At 39.7% G+C, this 15,296-nt stretch overlaps 1 protein-coding gene across 1 annotated transcript in view; it reads left to right on the top strand.

Moving 5' to 3' along the window:
* Samd5 (sterile alpha motif domain containing 5) overlaps positions 1–15,296 on the top strand; it is a 420,211-nt gene that overhangs the window by 113,290 nt on the left and 291,625 nt on the right. The window lies entirely within an intron of this gene.

Here is a 15,296-nt window from a genome sequence, read left to right as displayed (position 1 = left end):
TCCTTAGCCCTGGAATCTAAGGTCCTTCCAACTTCTTTTTGCTAGGGAATATCTTCAGGTCACTTCAAACTTACTGGATTTTTCTTGAGCTCCATCTTTGTAACTGCTTCTACTCCTTGTTATATATGCACATAGGCTCAGCTTTGTTATTAAATGGTCTCCTTCGTATTTTAGATAAGCTTTGGCATTTATGTAATCTTTGAGTTCATAGGTTTCTAAAGTGGGAGTGGTAACAGCATGTGCCTTATAAGGTTCTTTCGGCTTTTGAAACTGGTCCAGGCTTGCTAGTCCCCTCTCTGCCCTTCTTCCAGTTCTTCCTGGGCTGTTTAATAAAGGAATAAGCTTCTGAGATACGTATGCTTTACAAATGATGGGAAGGCAATGGCCTTGGAAAGGCCTAGGAAATATTTATATAAGAAGCTTTTTAAAAAGTTTCTTATTGTCGGGCAGTGGTGGTGCACTCCCTAGCACTTGGGAGGCAGAAGCAGGTGGATTTCTGAATTCGAGGCCAGACTGGTCTATAGAGTGAGTTCCAGGACAGCCAGGGATACACAGAGAAACCCTGTCTCGAAAAAAAAAAAGTTTCTTATCAGCATATATTACTTATACATAGTGGCAAGTTTCATTTCATATATGTAAATAATATATTATGATTACACTTACTTCATATTTCCCTTTCTTGTCCTCCCCCACTCCTTCTGACTCTCATAACTAGTCCTCTACTTGTTTGTTTGTGTGTGTGTGTGTGTGTGTGTGTGTGTTGTATGCATGGTGAGTGAATTTGGTGAACCAGTGAGTTTAACTGACATTACTGACAGAAGCACAGCCACCTTCCCAGTAGCCACACCACTGAAGAGAATGCCTCTCCTCCCCATGGTTACCATTACTACCTGTGAGGTCCTTAGGAAATCGAAACTCAACCTCAGATTCCATGAGGACAAACAACCGAAGCCTCTTCATTTCTCCGTATAAGTCAACTGAAAATGGATGAAGGGAGGCAGGCAGCACAAAGACAGCAGGGGAAGTATGTGCTTTCTTTCGTGCAGCGTTTCAAGTCACCTGGCAAAGTCACAAACACACGGAGGAAAGCAGTGCGCAGTCTGTGGAAGCTGCAGGCTTATTTCAGGCAGTGCGTAGAGATTGTGTGCAGGAGGCACCTGAGGAAGATACATGTGGGGTAGGAATTTTTATCATACCAATTTCACATTTCTCATAAAGAAACCTTAGGGATTTGACAGGAAAGAGAATCTATTTAGTGAAATTAGGAACTGGGAAAAAAGTGCCTCTTTTTATTTTTTTTTCAGACGATGCCTCAAAAGGAGGAATATTTCTATTGCAATAAATTATTTTTTGATTGCCTCTATTCCTCTTCCTGCTCCACATCCCCACACTGAATGGCGTCATTAAACAGTGCCCGGTGTGAATATTAATGCGAGGCAGGAGAAGGCTGCCAGCCACACACAATGCATTCAAATGTTGGCTTTACATAATTATCCGTTTTCTCCTGTGTTCTTTATGATGCCCAGTCTAGAGTTTGCAGGGCTATCTACTAAATCTGCAGGAAAATCTCTTTGTGTTTGGATGACAGCCTAAAATATTGCCAGCCTTCAACCTGGATGAAATTTGTCTCAAAGTGAACATAAGCTACTGGGGAAAAAAAATGAAATTTTATCAGTTTTAAAAATACTATTCACAGTCTGCTGATATTTTATTCCGTGTTATAGATGTTCACTGCCGCTGGAGCTTATTGTTTTATATCTCTGTGAGCAAAAGGATTGATAATGCTGCCCATTGTATCCCAGGGTCCAGGATTTGCTCCGCAGAGCTACCAAATACCGAGTGCAAGGTCTAGTAAATATTGTTAGTCTACAGTAAAGGCATGGCTTCTCATGGATAAACACATGAGTTACGGAACTCAGCCACTGCTGGCAGGCTTGCTTGTTGCCTGTTGTGCTGTGTTTTCTCTAAAGCTAATGAAGTTTCTTAAATCTGGCCTTTTCTCTACTTTAGGTAGAGGAAAGAGATTACAATACCATCTGACTTAACAACTTAATAAAGATGAATTGTCATCTAATTTCATGATGAGATTTGAAAGTTGTTTTTCTTGGTTATTATTGATCATTGTGATATATTTGTGGGTTAAAAAGAAAGAATGGTTTCCAAGGTTTGGCAAATGAAGTCTGAAAAATGATAAACTTGGGGGAGGCAAGATGATGTAGGGGCTAAGAGCATATAGTGCTCATTGAGAGACCTGAATTCAGTTCCCAGTGCTCAATTCAGGCAGCTGAATTCCCTCACAATATAAGCAGCTCACAGTTGCCTATAACTCCAAGGTCCTACAACTATAAGCTCCAGGGTATGGGATGCCCTTCTCTGGCCTCTGCCATCATGGGCATATATCCACACACAGGCATACACATATCTGAAAAGATAAAAGTAAATCTAAAAAAGTGAGAATTTGACTTCCACTCTAGACCAACGGAAGGGAGAGTATGAAGGGTATTTTGAGAATTGGAGTAAAATGAAGAAACATTACAAGGTTCTAGGGATTTGCTAAGATTTTTCTTGTTAAGAACTTAGTATACTGGTTACTACTTTTGTTGGTGATAAGAAGCAATTTAAGGCATGAAAGAATTATTGGGAGTTCTCATTCAATACAATAGAGTCTATCATGATCAGAGGCATGACAGTGGTTAGAGCTTAGACTGTGGTACCTATCAGGGAACAGGTGAAAGAGGACATCAATTAAGTCTGGGACCCTGGCACATGGGATGGTGTTGCCCATGTTCCAGGTGGGTCTTCCTTGCTTTGTTAAGTCTCTCAGACAGCAGTTCTAAACCTCCAGGTCAAGTCGCTTTGGGGGAGGAGGTCACATATCAGGTATGCTATACATCAGGTGTTTACATTACTATTTATAACAGCAAATTTAGAATTATGAAGTATGGGTCACCACAACATGAAGATTGGTATTAAAACGTGAGAGCATTAGGAAGGTGGAGAACTACTGTTTTAGGGAAACACCCTCACCAGTATGCTGTAAGGTATCCCTCATTGATGGCCTATGTATTTCTTTCCTTTTCTTTTCTTTTCTTTCCTCTTCTTTTCTTTTCTTTTCTTTTCTTTTCTTTTCTTTCTATTTCATTTCTTTTCTTTTCTTTCTCTCCTTCTCCTCTTCCTTTCTTTCTTTCTTCCTTTCTTTCTTTCTTTTTTGTCTATCCAAGTTGACAATGAAATGAACAACTGTAACATTAGTGAGAGGAAGAGCCCTGCAATGGGTCTGAATTTCAGAGGCCTTTCAGGATTGGCTCCTCCATTACTCTTCTCATTGCCGTTTCCAGTCTATGGAGCTCTCTGTGGCAACAACAACAGCAAAAAGCCCATGAGACAGACTATTAGACTGTGCCTATAGTCAATGAAATGGCCACACCCAAGAAGAACATTGTCACCTGGACGGCAATTCAGCTCGTGTGCTCCAGGGAAACACCACGCATCTTCCTCCAGCTTCTATTTCTCTTTTTTCTTTCTTTTTTTTTTTCTCAAATACATTAAGTGAATAAAGATACTAGTGGCCTAATTTCAGATAGAAAGTTGGAAAGATATTTGCACATTGGAAGGTCCAAAGACATCTCTAAAAGGTAGAATGAAAGACAAGGAAATCCAATACGATAAAACTAAATGGGAAGAAACAGAAAGCTCTTCCCTTCAGGTTAATTACTTGAGTCATACATATTCAAGACTGGATATAATTTAGCAGTCCAGGTGAGGCAGGCTTCCATTTCTAGGTGACTTTAAGGAACATACTAGTCAGGGGTAAAAGGTATGGGGCAGTCTTCCATCCTTCTGTCACCAAGGTAACTGAACTACTGTGTTCTGCACGTTGATAGACTGAGTATTCCCTCACAGTGAATATTGTTTCTCTTTTTGCTTTTATTATCCATGGCTCTTGCTTATCAGGACTCCCCATTGATCCCCTCTCTGCTCAGCACCTAAGAAATAAAGCCCAGAAGTGGGACAGACTCTGAAGGACAGAAGGGTTTTCAGTCGTGATTGCTAGGTTTTCTTAAGACAAAATATTTTTTTTTTTTTAAAGAAAGAGATGACTAAAAAGCCAGGAGTAATTTAGATCATGGGACTGTGAATCTAGTGATAACAGACTGTAGGAACACTTGACAATTTCTAGCATGGGATCAAGTGATCAAACTTGGGAGTTTGCAGTAATGGTTAGTTGCTTACTCCCTGTAGCTGGTGACATGAACCTGGGAAAACAGAACCTAAACATGAGGTGGACTAAAGTCTCACACAAGCTAATTTTATTTAGACCACCAGGCATTGGATACTCTGAGCCTTAAGAAGAATCATATGAGTAAGGTGTTCAGTCTCAAGGACAAGCCACATATGGTAAAAACATGTTTTTCCACAGAGGCTGTCTTAGGGGTTTTAGTGCTGTGAGGAAACACCATAAACAAAATGCAAGTTGGGGAGGAAAGGGTTTGGCTTACACTATCAGAGCACTGTTCATCATTGAAGGAAGTCAGGATGGGAACTCAAACAGCGCAGGAACCTGAAGGCAAGAGCTGACCCAGAGCCCTTGGAGGGGTACTGCTTACTGGCTTGCTCCCCATGGTTTGCTCAGCATGCTTTCTTAGAGAATGAGGCACCCACGATGGGCTTGGCCCTTTCCTATCACTGTTGAAGACAATGCCCTACAGGCTTGTCTGCAACCTTGATCTCATGAAGGCATTTTCTTCATTGAAGATCTCTTTCCTCTCAAATGACTTTAGCTCGTGTCAAGTTAACATAAAACTATATAGCACAGGCCTATGAATAACAGCCACTGAAGAAAACCCACTCCTATCCATTACACTTGGGATGAGCACAGTAAACACATTCCAAGAACAATTCTGTGTTCAGAAGACACTCTGGTCACAAGAACCATGTCTTGTTTCCTTGAAGTTTTTTCTCACAGTCACTCAGGAATCGCCTCATACAACTCCATCTTGGACTACATTCCAATAGTGATTGCTTTTTATAAATAATGAGCCACAGTATAACATTTATTTTACAAACTGATATGACAGGTGTAGAGTAAGTTGCACTTATGACATAAATTTTAACAGACTATTAGGACAGAATTTCTACATAGAAAATCTCATTAAAATATCCTATCATTAGTGTAAGTGCCACTGTTCTAACCCTTTGCTCTCCCAGTTCTGGTCCCTGCATAACTACCTCCCAACCTTCCTTTCTGCCTCCCTTATTTCCTTTTGTCTGCTCATTTTCTCACTTATTAAAGCACTCCCCATGTCAAAGGTTCTATCAAAGAAAAGCATAATAACACCTTTTCATTTGGGCTAACCCTTGGATGAGGAGGCAAGTCAAATGAGCTTGCTTGATGGCTTAAATTAAAAAAAAAAATCATTGTCCACAATTCTTAAATCATATGTCACCCAATATGGTGGTGCGGGCTCATTGATCCCAGCACTAATGGAGCCATAGGAGGAATGCATGTTGGCGGTTAGCCTGGACCCATAGCAAGTCTTAACCTTAGCAAAGCAAACAGAAAATAATTTTTTTTAAAAAAAGACATATAGGTTAATTTTATTTGTTTCCCTTTTTTTTAAAAAAATACATTTTTTTAAAGAATGGGTGCACTCCATTCAGTACTGAAAGTCACATGCATTGACTACAGTAGTTTTGAGGCCAAGTTCCTGGGCCTTTAGCTGTAAAACTGTGGGAATTATCAGCATAGGCGTTCACCATGGTTTCCTGCTACTTGTTGAAAGGATGAGGATCCCGGCAGGCAAGCCCTGCTGTCACTCGCCTCGGTGAGGCTTCCTGCCGGGGTGCCTTCAGCTGAGATTTCTTCTTCCTTCTGACCCAGGAGAGGAAGCAGCAATGACACTATTAGCTCACTTGGTTGCAAAGGAGCAGGCATAATGACATCTCTTCAGGCCCATGCCTGTAGCCTCTCATGCTCTAGAGATGGCCTCTGGGAGGAGGTTTGCACCCCACGGGCTGACAAGTGAAGGAAACGCTTGACATCCATGTAGAGGGGATTTCCTGTGGAGGCCAGCACACAGTATTTCCTGTGCAAGGGTTGAATTCAATCTGGAAGCTTGCACAGATTTTAAAAACTAGTAGATAATTATTTTTTCTTTTTAAACTTAAGCCACCAAGCAAGCAAAGCTCATTTTTCTCTTTTTGCATCTTTCCCTTTATTTTGCTCAAAAATATTAATTTTCTCCCTTTGCATTTGCTTAACATTTAAAGGTACACTCCATCAGGGCAGGTGAGGGGGGTGAGGCTACGGGAGCACAGGGCATACTGCCCCACAATGAGGGAATGTTCATGTACTGTGATCCCTTTCATTGAGTTTGGAGCCCCAGCCCATGGAATGATGCCACTCATATTTAGGGTAGTCTCCCGCCTCAATTAGGCTCACCCAGAGGAAACTCCCACAGGTTAGGTAGAGAGAAGATGGGACAGGACATGAGAGAAATGGTTTGTTGTATTAACTGTGGTAGTATTTTCTACATTCATATATGAGAAATGTGAGACTGGCATTAGCTCTAGCTTTGACTGGCTCTGATGTCCACATGGTCTTCTCAAGTCAGTTGTAAGTCTCAAACGTTCAGTCTTATTTCGGTTCCAGTCTGTTTTGACTTCATGTTGATTCTGTTATGATTATTTGGATAATTGTTATCAAATGTTTGCATAGAAAATATCCATGTTCTTCTTACCATTGTGGGTACTTCCTACCCTTGTTAATGTGGTTGCATGTGCTGTGACTGGCTTTAGCCAACAGAATAGTGGGAACAGGTAGAGATTTTAACATGCTTTGACATGTTGGCTTGCCTATTTTGAGTTGGTGAAATTGTATCAAAAGAGGATTCCAGAAAACTACTTCCCAACTTTGATATGAATCTGAAATATCCCTCACAGTCTTAGGTTTCAAACCCAAACGTGTTTCGTGGCTGGAAAAGCTTAGAACCTTCAGAACCCCAGGCAACTACCTGGAGGAAGTAGACCACTATTGAAGAGAGATTGGCTTTGAATGTTTGAGCACAGCTCTTAGTTCTAGCATCCCCCTGTTTCTTGGTATACCATGCTATAGGATCCCTCTGCCATACATTACTGGCATTATGAGGGATATCTATCTGCCCGTAGGGATGGATGGAAACTTATGAAACTATGAGCCAAAATCAACTCTCCTTTAAGTTATTTGTTCCTGATATTTGGGCAGAGTGCTAAAACAACTAATTAAAAGCATGGAGCTAGAGTAGTGAGGTTGATGATTTCCACTGGGCCTGAGCGTGTGGTTTGTAGGACTTTGGAGCTCGTTGGTGTGAGGAATGGGGAGGAGTCTGGAGATGTGGGCTAGAGAAGCTCTAGAGCGCTGTGAGCTAAGCATGGTGGGTAATGCTAGTAGGTAGGGGACCTACTCCTCTTCAGCTCAGTGGCACACAGGCTCTCCTTAAACTGTAATTAATGGAACAGGCTCATCTCGCCTCCAGTGCTTCAGAAAGCCTGTGAGTAACTCCTGTGCCTGTCAGTCTCTGATTTCTGTTGTGTGAAGCAGAAATAACAGTAACAAGTCACCGCACTCGGGGTTGTTTCAGAGATGAATGAAGTAATCTGACTTTAACCCTATTATGCTTATTTGACATACAGGATGGCAGGCTGGAGAACTGTAATTATCTTGTTACCCTCCAAACACACGTAGGTATTTGCAAGGTCGTCTTGTCTTTTCTTAGCAAAACATGAAGTCTCACTGGAAAGACTTTACCTTTCTGAAAAATAAAAAGAAACCCACCCCTCATCTCATACACAATGTCAGCTTCCCCAAACCCACCTTTGTGCGATGAAATGGTTTTTGCCACGGTCGGGACAGGAGGACTTACGTTCACTCTCGCTCTTCTACACAACACCTGCTTGAGCGTAATAAATGCTAGTCTGTCAGCCGAGCACTTTCCTGGGTGTGATTTAAGCATCTTCCTTTTCATAAGCAAGCTCTGCTTTTTCTCTCCCACTTTAAACCAATTTAATACTTTTGTTCAGCACCAGCCACTATTAATTTCTCTATGCACATATTTCAAATTCCTCACATGACAGTTTTTAGAAAGTAATGAAAATTAGGGTATGTTAGTGTATTGCATTCCTACAGAGACCTGCTAATACATTCAATTACACTCCTTAATAGTAATGGAGGCTGCAGAGCGAAGCTCTCCCATTTATACTTGCCTGCTCTGTTGTACGTGTGTACTCTTCTTCTCTCTCTGCCTCCCTCCATCCTTTTCCTCTTAGCAGAAATTTGGGGGGAGGAAGTGCAGCACAATGCAAAGGAAAAGCCATTTGGGGTGCTATTTTATGAAGTGGCTCTTTCTGGAAATGTATCACTTTTTAACAGGAAGCAGAATGGAGGAAGTGCACATAGCTCACTTAGTATTTGTCAGTGAGGAACATTAGTCCATTTATCTACACTCCTGAAAATCTTCCTGCTCACCAAAGGCTTCAAAGGAATTATGTAAGGATAGTTTTCTCCCTAGATACATACATTGGCAATTTGATTTTGTTTTAAAGTAGCATAATTACATTGTCTCCATCCATTCTGTAAATCACAGCTCCTTTGGGAATTCCTTTGAAAACCATAATTAGGGGGAGAGGATGCTCGTACCTTGTATATGGTCATGGTTTGAGGCTTCACTGTGCCCAGCAGGGCTGGCCCTGGACGTATTGGTATCATTTTGAGGCAGGTGAACTTGAGGAACTGTGCACTCTGACTCTGTGGTTGGCAGGTTAGCCAAGTGATTTTTCTTACAAAGGAATGTGGAAGGCCTTAATTCCTCAGGCAAATATTTTCATAGCCTATTATGGAATAAATTAAATGCATTTTTTCCTTCCTAAATCTGTCAATTTTGGTATTTTTAGTTTTAGATGATCACTTTTTAGAACTTAGGGATCCAGTCTCTAAATTTATTTTAGACAATCTTCATATCCATTTTGTCAAAGCAGGGCTAATACACTTCTATACTAAGTAGTGGTTTAGTAGCCTGGTGCTTTCAAATTCTTATGTGAGATCACACATGGCTTGTTTTCTCATTAACACAGGGTAGTTAAGATAGATGTACAAGTATGAACTCCTCTGGCCAAGTTCTGGGCCAGACATTGCACTGTGTGCTAAAGGTCTAAAGGCATAAGGCAATGTATGATGAAAAGGTCATAAGTCTGTAAGTAGGTACATAGCAAATGAAATTATTCAGATTCTAAGTCTCTTTGAACTTTTTTCTAATATCACAAATTATGCCAGAAATCCAGAATATCTAGTTTTGCAGTGGTTACAATTCCAATCTAAAACCAAAGCTGTTGCTGCACACATTAACTAAATACAAGCCAGGTTTAATAAAATGGATAATTTTTTTAAAATGCTGATTCTATTTAGTCTTTGAAAATATCTATATTTTCAAGAAAACAGTAGGACAACTCTATCCAGCAGCATTAATGTCCCTCAAAGACCACCAGAGGGGTCAAAAAGAGCATAGTTCCTGTTTGAGGCTCTCAAGCACCGTGGCTCAACCTAATTTAGTAGGCTCATGGATGCTGTGTCTACTTTCCTCTCTGTACTGGCAACGTTCATCCCTTTTGTTAACCTCAGATTCTGAAGAACACACAAGAGCAGGAGGTTGCTTAATTCTGTTCTCTCAGCCTGACCTCCTTACTGAATAGAGAAGTGAGGTGCTGGGAACTTCTTCCTTGGCATCTCTTGCTGTGAGAACGTGTATGAGTAAGTCATAAGATCAGTCGTCGCTATGTTCGTTTGACTGCTGTATTTGGGTTGGCAATCTGTATGTAAATGTCTTCAGCAAAGGATCTTTTATAGTACCAATCCTAAAAACCAAGGCCTTGAACATGCTTGGCAAGTGCTCTACGGCTGAGCTAGACTCCAGAGTAGAGCATAGATCAGTTTTTGAGTAGCTCTGTTTATATTTGAAATCTAATTATATTCAAAATAGATAATTTAGTTTTTACTTTTGTATTGGGGATTAAAACTCAGGCTTTTTGCCTGCTACTAAACATCTGCTGATAATCTATGCCCTCGGTCTTTTAAATTATTTAATTAATTAGTTAGTAATTATTTTTGCAGTACAGAAGATTAAACTTAAGGCCTTGTGAATTCTAGTCAAGAACTCACCCATTCAGCTAAATCCCCAGCCCTTATTTTATTTTTGAGACAAGTTCTTGCTAAGTTGCTCAACCTGGTCTTAGAAATACCTGCCCTAGGTAAGTTTTGATAGCCATGTAGAAACAGGGACAGCTTCTAATTGAGATTTATTTTAGAGAAAAGATTACTGTTGAGCAAGAAGAGCAAAAACACTGTAAGCTTTTTTATAAGAAAAAAGATGAGTCAGGAGAATAATTGGCCATTTGGATTCTTCAGCTGACACCACACACATTATAGCTAAAGGGTCAGTGGTCAAAGTTGGCATTAAGAAATTAAGGAGAACTCTAGATAATGTTGCCACATTCTGAAAAGGAAACCTAAAAGACAGTTAAATTCTGTGAATTTTACCACATATCAAAGAAGGGTATAGTATTAACGTATACACTTACCTAAAGAAAGTCAATGGTATTTTGTCTAATCTCATTTAAACAATGTTCACTGGGAAGTATCCTCGTTAAAAGAAGTAAGATTTTATGATGCTATGTCCCTAAAACAATTTTTTAAAATGCCTTGAAATATTGCTCACCCCAAAGGCCACAGGCTTTGCAAGATGGCACTTTAGGGTTATGACCCTCAGAGTCAGACCCGGGGACTTTGTATTTATGAGCATCCAGATGCTTATCTTGTTGCTTAGCAGTTAAGTATTTTTTAATTTAATGTTTGCTTCCCTTGTTCTGCGCCCTACCCTTCTCAGAACTCCCTTTGAAGGTGCCCTGACTCTGATGGAAACTTTAAAGCTCCATAATAGTATGTTTGGGCTCCTTAATCCTCTGTAAATTTGCTTTAACGTCAGCAAGCGTTAATAAGGGCTGGGCAGTGATGGATGGTGATTACACTGTGGGGTGAGGTAGGATTCAGGATCTGAAAAGCCAGGGTTCCTTAACCTGATCCATAGCTGTTCGATGACAGTCTCCAACATGGCAGGAGCAGCCTTAAGAATTGCCTTTCCCATTTCTTCCACCCATGTATGGGTTTTAGGAGCATATGGTGAGGTTCTGTGTTATCTATGGGCTAAAAGGCACTGGCTGTAAGGCTGTCAAAGGTCCCTCATCACAATGTGTGTTAAAGAGCAAGTCACCCTTTTGTATGTGGTAGAGCAGTCATGTTCAGAGAGGCACAGAGGAAGCTGGAACATGGTTCAGAATTTCTACAGACCTTTTCCTACGTGGCCTTTGTCTGAGAAGACTCATTCGTTCTTTTTTTCTCTTTAAAAAAAATTTTTTTTCTCAAAGCTTTAGCAGTTGGATGACTAGACTCTCATCATAAAATGTCTACAAAGACTTTCTGTTTAAATGAGGATTCAGATGCTAACTTCTGGAGAGTTTGTACTTGATTAACTCCCAGCTGTCTGGAAACCCTGCTCCGAGCTTTCTTTTGGTATTCTGCCCTACCCACTGCTGTGAGATTTCTGCAGCTACATTTTTAGTGTTTGGTGGGAAGCAAGGAATGAAGAATCTATTAATTTTACCTACAAACTTGAACTAACCTAACTTTAAAGTTTTTAAGTGAGCTTCTTATATAGTTCACTGTAGTCTGAATGCACAATGTAGTTATCTAAAATTATATTCATTATAAAATAAATAGAAGACAATCTTACCCTTAGAATGCTTGATTGTTACTGTCTTAGAGCAATGACTCTCTGACATAAAAGATGTTTAGTTTGTTTTCCAATGTTACTGTTTCTGTTTTAATTCTTACCAAGTCAGAAATAATGCTTTTTATCTGTGTTACAACACTTCCCCTTTTGTTCAACGCAAAAGTGAACAATGAGATTATTATGCACATACTATGCAATTTTTCTTTTCCCTTGTAAAAAGAATAATGAGCTAGATTACAGACTGCAAGAATCTAGACACTTTTGTAATTGTTTCATAGTTTAAAAAAATCGACTTCCTTTGTAACATATAAAAGTTGCTTTTATTTTTTTCTAAAGTTTCATCTCTCTTCATGTGACTCAATTATCTCCATGCATTTAATTCCATACAGAAAGGGTTCTAAAAGTAGCTTTGGTAATGTCCCCATCAACAAAAATGCCATGTAATCATACTTCAGTTTCTGTTTTGGTATAGAGAAAGATTTATTTAGATGATTCCAGAAGTCTCTTGGAGCATGGTAGTAATCAAGGCTAAGTTGCAACAGTCCCTGGATTACTGAGCTCATGCATCACAGGCTCATAATGTGACCTTTCCATTCACACTACAGAACCTGCCTCTGCATGCTTCCCACAGTGACAACCTTTCTTCCAGTCACTTCGTAGCAGTGAACATCTGGCCCAACCCTTTCATTTTACAGATAAGAAAAATAAGACAACGTTTTGTTGAAACATCAATGATAAGTACAAAGGAAGAAACCTTTTGTTCCCTTTCCAATAGCTGTGCAGCCCAAGCATTAAATATTCTCCAACTAACTCCTCAACCACAAAGCTAATTCTATTGACATTTGCTTTTTTATTTAAGACATTTATTTTTATTTTATGTGTTTGAATGTTTTGTCTGCATGTTTGTGTGTGTTCCACATGTGTGCTGGGTGTATTCAGATGTCAGAAGTTGTTGGAATCTCTGGGGCTAGAGTTACAGACAGTTGTGAGATGGCATGTGGGTGCTAGGGATTGAACCCAAGTCCCCTGCAAACATAGCCAATGTTCCTAAGTTCTGTGTCATCTATCCAGCCCCTCTGTAAACATTTCTAGCAAATTGGGAACTTATTTTTCTTTGCAGTATGAGCTGCAGGGTTTTAGAGTTAGTGTGAATGGGTTACTTAGCTTCTGTGTGTATTATTATCATTCCAGAATGAAATCACTGCCAAAGAAAGCAAATGACATTTAGGCATGCTGGATTCTGTGACAGTAATCACTTCTTCCCTGGGTGCAAAAAGTTATCAAACAAGCTGATCATGCTATAATAAAACACTCATGTTCATTATTGATCCTGCTAAAGAATACTTAGTTGAGGCACAACTCTTTCATGCAGACCACTAGCATACTCTACTTGATGGTGAGAAATCTCATCTTGAAGGGCATATGGAATTATTGGCAACTTGTAATGTTGCTTTCTTTCTACTTATTAGTGGTTCTGATGTAAGTTAGCATTTTATAGATGTGTCTTCTGTTGTTATTTTAATCACAGGAGCAAATTCTTTTGTTGTTGTTGTTGTTGTTGTATCATCATCTGGGGTCTCAGATAAGCTTGACTAATGCACCCAGTAAAGAATATTTTATTCAACTCTGTAGTAACTCTATTTGTTCTTTTGATTTTGGTCCAGGAAGTATATAGACCACTGGTCTCACTTGAGTTGGATTGCTTTTTCAGGACAATAATATTTGCAGAGAGAAAACACATAGTCTACAATGGGGGTGAAAACTCATTCTGGCTTCAGGAGATTTAACAGTTATTTACCAGCACTCCAAGTCACATTAAGCTGTGGTTTCCTACTCCAATGAAGTGTCTGACCTGAAGCATTCCACTATATAAACTATGGCATATTTCATGGAAAAGATTCTTTAAAGGGGGGCAGGGAGAGTGAGCAGGAAGGGAAGGAGAAAAGAAGGGAAAAGAAGATAAAGGAGGGAGGGAGGGAAGAAGCAAAAATCAAAATACACTCTCTAGTACTGATATATTAATAGGCTTTTGTTTGGGATCCTTAACTTGCCTGAGCTTACCTAAGACTGTGGTCCAAAGTAACTAGTTTAAATGTCATATATAATGGAAGTAGGAAAACTGGGACATAAAAATATGCAAGTAAATGGGACAGAGGTGACTGGGTATTAATTCATTACTGATGAAGGTTTATCCTTGGTGAAACGTTTTATCTTCCATGAATTTATAAATAGTATTTTTTCTTGGATATAATATGTGGGTACCAAATCTATGAATGTTAAGTCCTTGAGTGTTTTTCCACCTTACATAATATATATAATATATAATATATATGCACATACACACACATAATTATAGAGAATTACCAAATACTTCTATTAATTGAAAATACTGATTTTTCCATGGCTACATTGCTTTGTAATCTTTTTATTCAATTGGGTGATATCTAAAGCATTTATAGGGTATGCATTTATAAATCATTTTGTGTGTGCCCATGTATATCAAGTATAATATATATTTCAATTCAATAACCCTCCACATCACTACAAGAAGATCGGGATTCGTAAAAGCTTTGACTAGCCCAGAGAAACACAATGAATTAGGATCAAATTCGGAATTGGAGCTCAGCAGCAGTGCTGAATTCCAAGCTGTTGTTGAAACATGCTGGTTGTGGTTTGATCTGCATGGAACTGGAGGTCAGGATGCTTAGAGTTGGGATTTTGTAGCCTGTGAAAAGATGCTGCAGAACAGAACATCAGAGGCCCTGTGGGAAGTCCCCTTCTGAGGATGGGGTATTGGCCTGCAGAGATTTTTAACAAAGAACGCCATGATCAGAGGCCCCATAGGGCCTGACGGCTGGGACTCCACACACAACAGGACACCTCACTGATTTGAAGAAATGTCACCAGCAGCTGATGGTATGTGGAAGGAGGGACAGCAATCCCTAGTTGGGGGTCCCTTATCCTGCCATCTTTCTTTAAGAAAGAGAGCACAGGCCAGCTTCCCTGGCTGTGTGAGGTAAATATTCAATCCTCCAACTCATGTTATATTTCTGGGCAAAAAAGAGAATAAAAAAGAAGAAGAATAGATGATTCTGTTTCAGGTTATGGTTCTGACTTCCATGTTAGGATGAGAGTTTTTCTATAGGTGAGAGATTTATAGTAATTTAATGCACATTCAACATAGAGGACCTCTGAAGGAGGGTCAATTTACACTGATTTTGAGTGTTCTGCATATGATCTTGCACATGTGTGCCTCAAAGGAGTTTCTTCAATTTGGAGCTAGAATGATAGGTCAGCCAGTAGAGAACCCAAGTTCAACTCACAGAACTCACGCGAAAAAGTCAAGTTTGGTGGCATACACTTGTCAATAAGTATTGGAGAGGAAGGGCCAAATAGCATCCCGGGGCTTACTGGTCAGCCAGCCCCAGACAAGTGGGCAACTCTGTATTTAAGTTTAAAAACAAACAAACAAACAAACAA

Source organism: Mastomys coucha, unplaced genomic scaffold (genome assembly GCF_008632895.1).
Source record: "Mastomys coucha isolate ucsf_1 unplaced genomic scaffold, UCSF_Mcou_1 pScaffold2, whole genome shotgun sequence".
Taxonomy (NCBI): Eukaryota; Metazoa; Chordata; class Mammalia; order Rodentia; family Muridae; genus Mastomys; species Mastomys coucha.
This window is presented reverse-complemented; position numbering and strand designations above follow the sequence as displayed.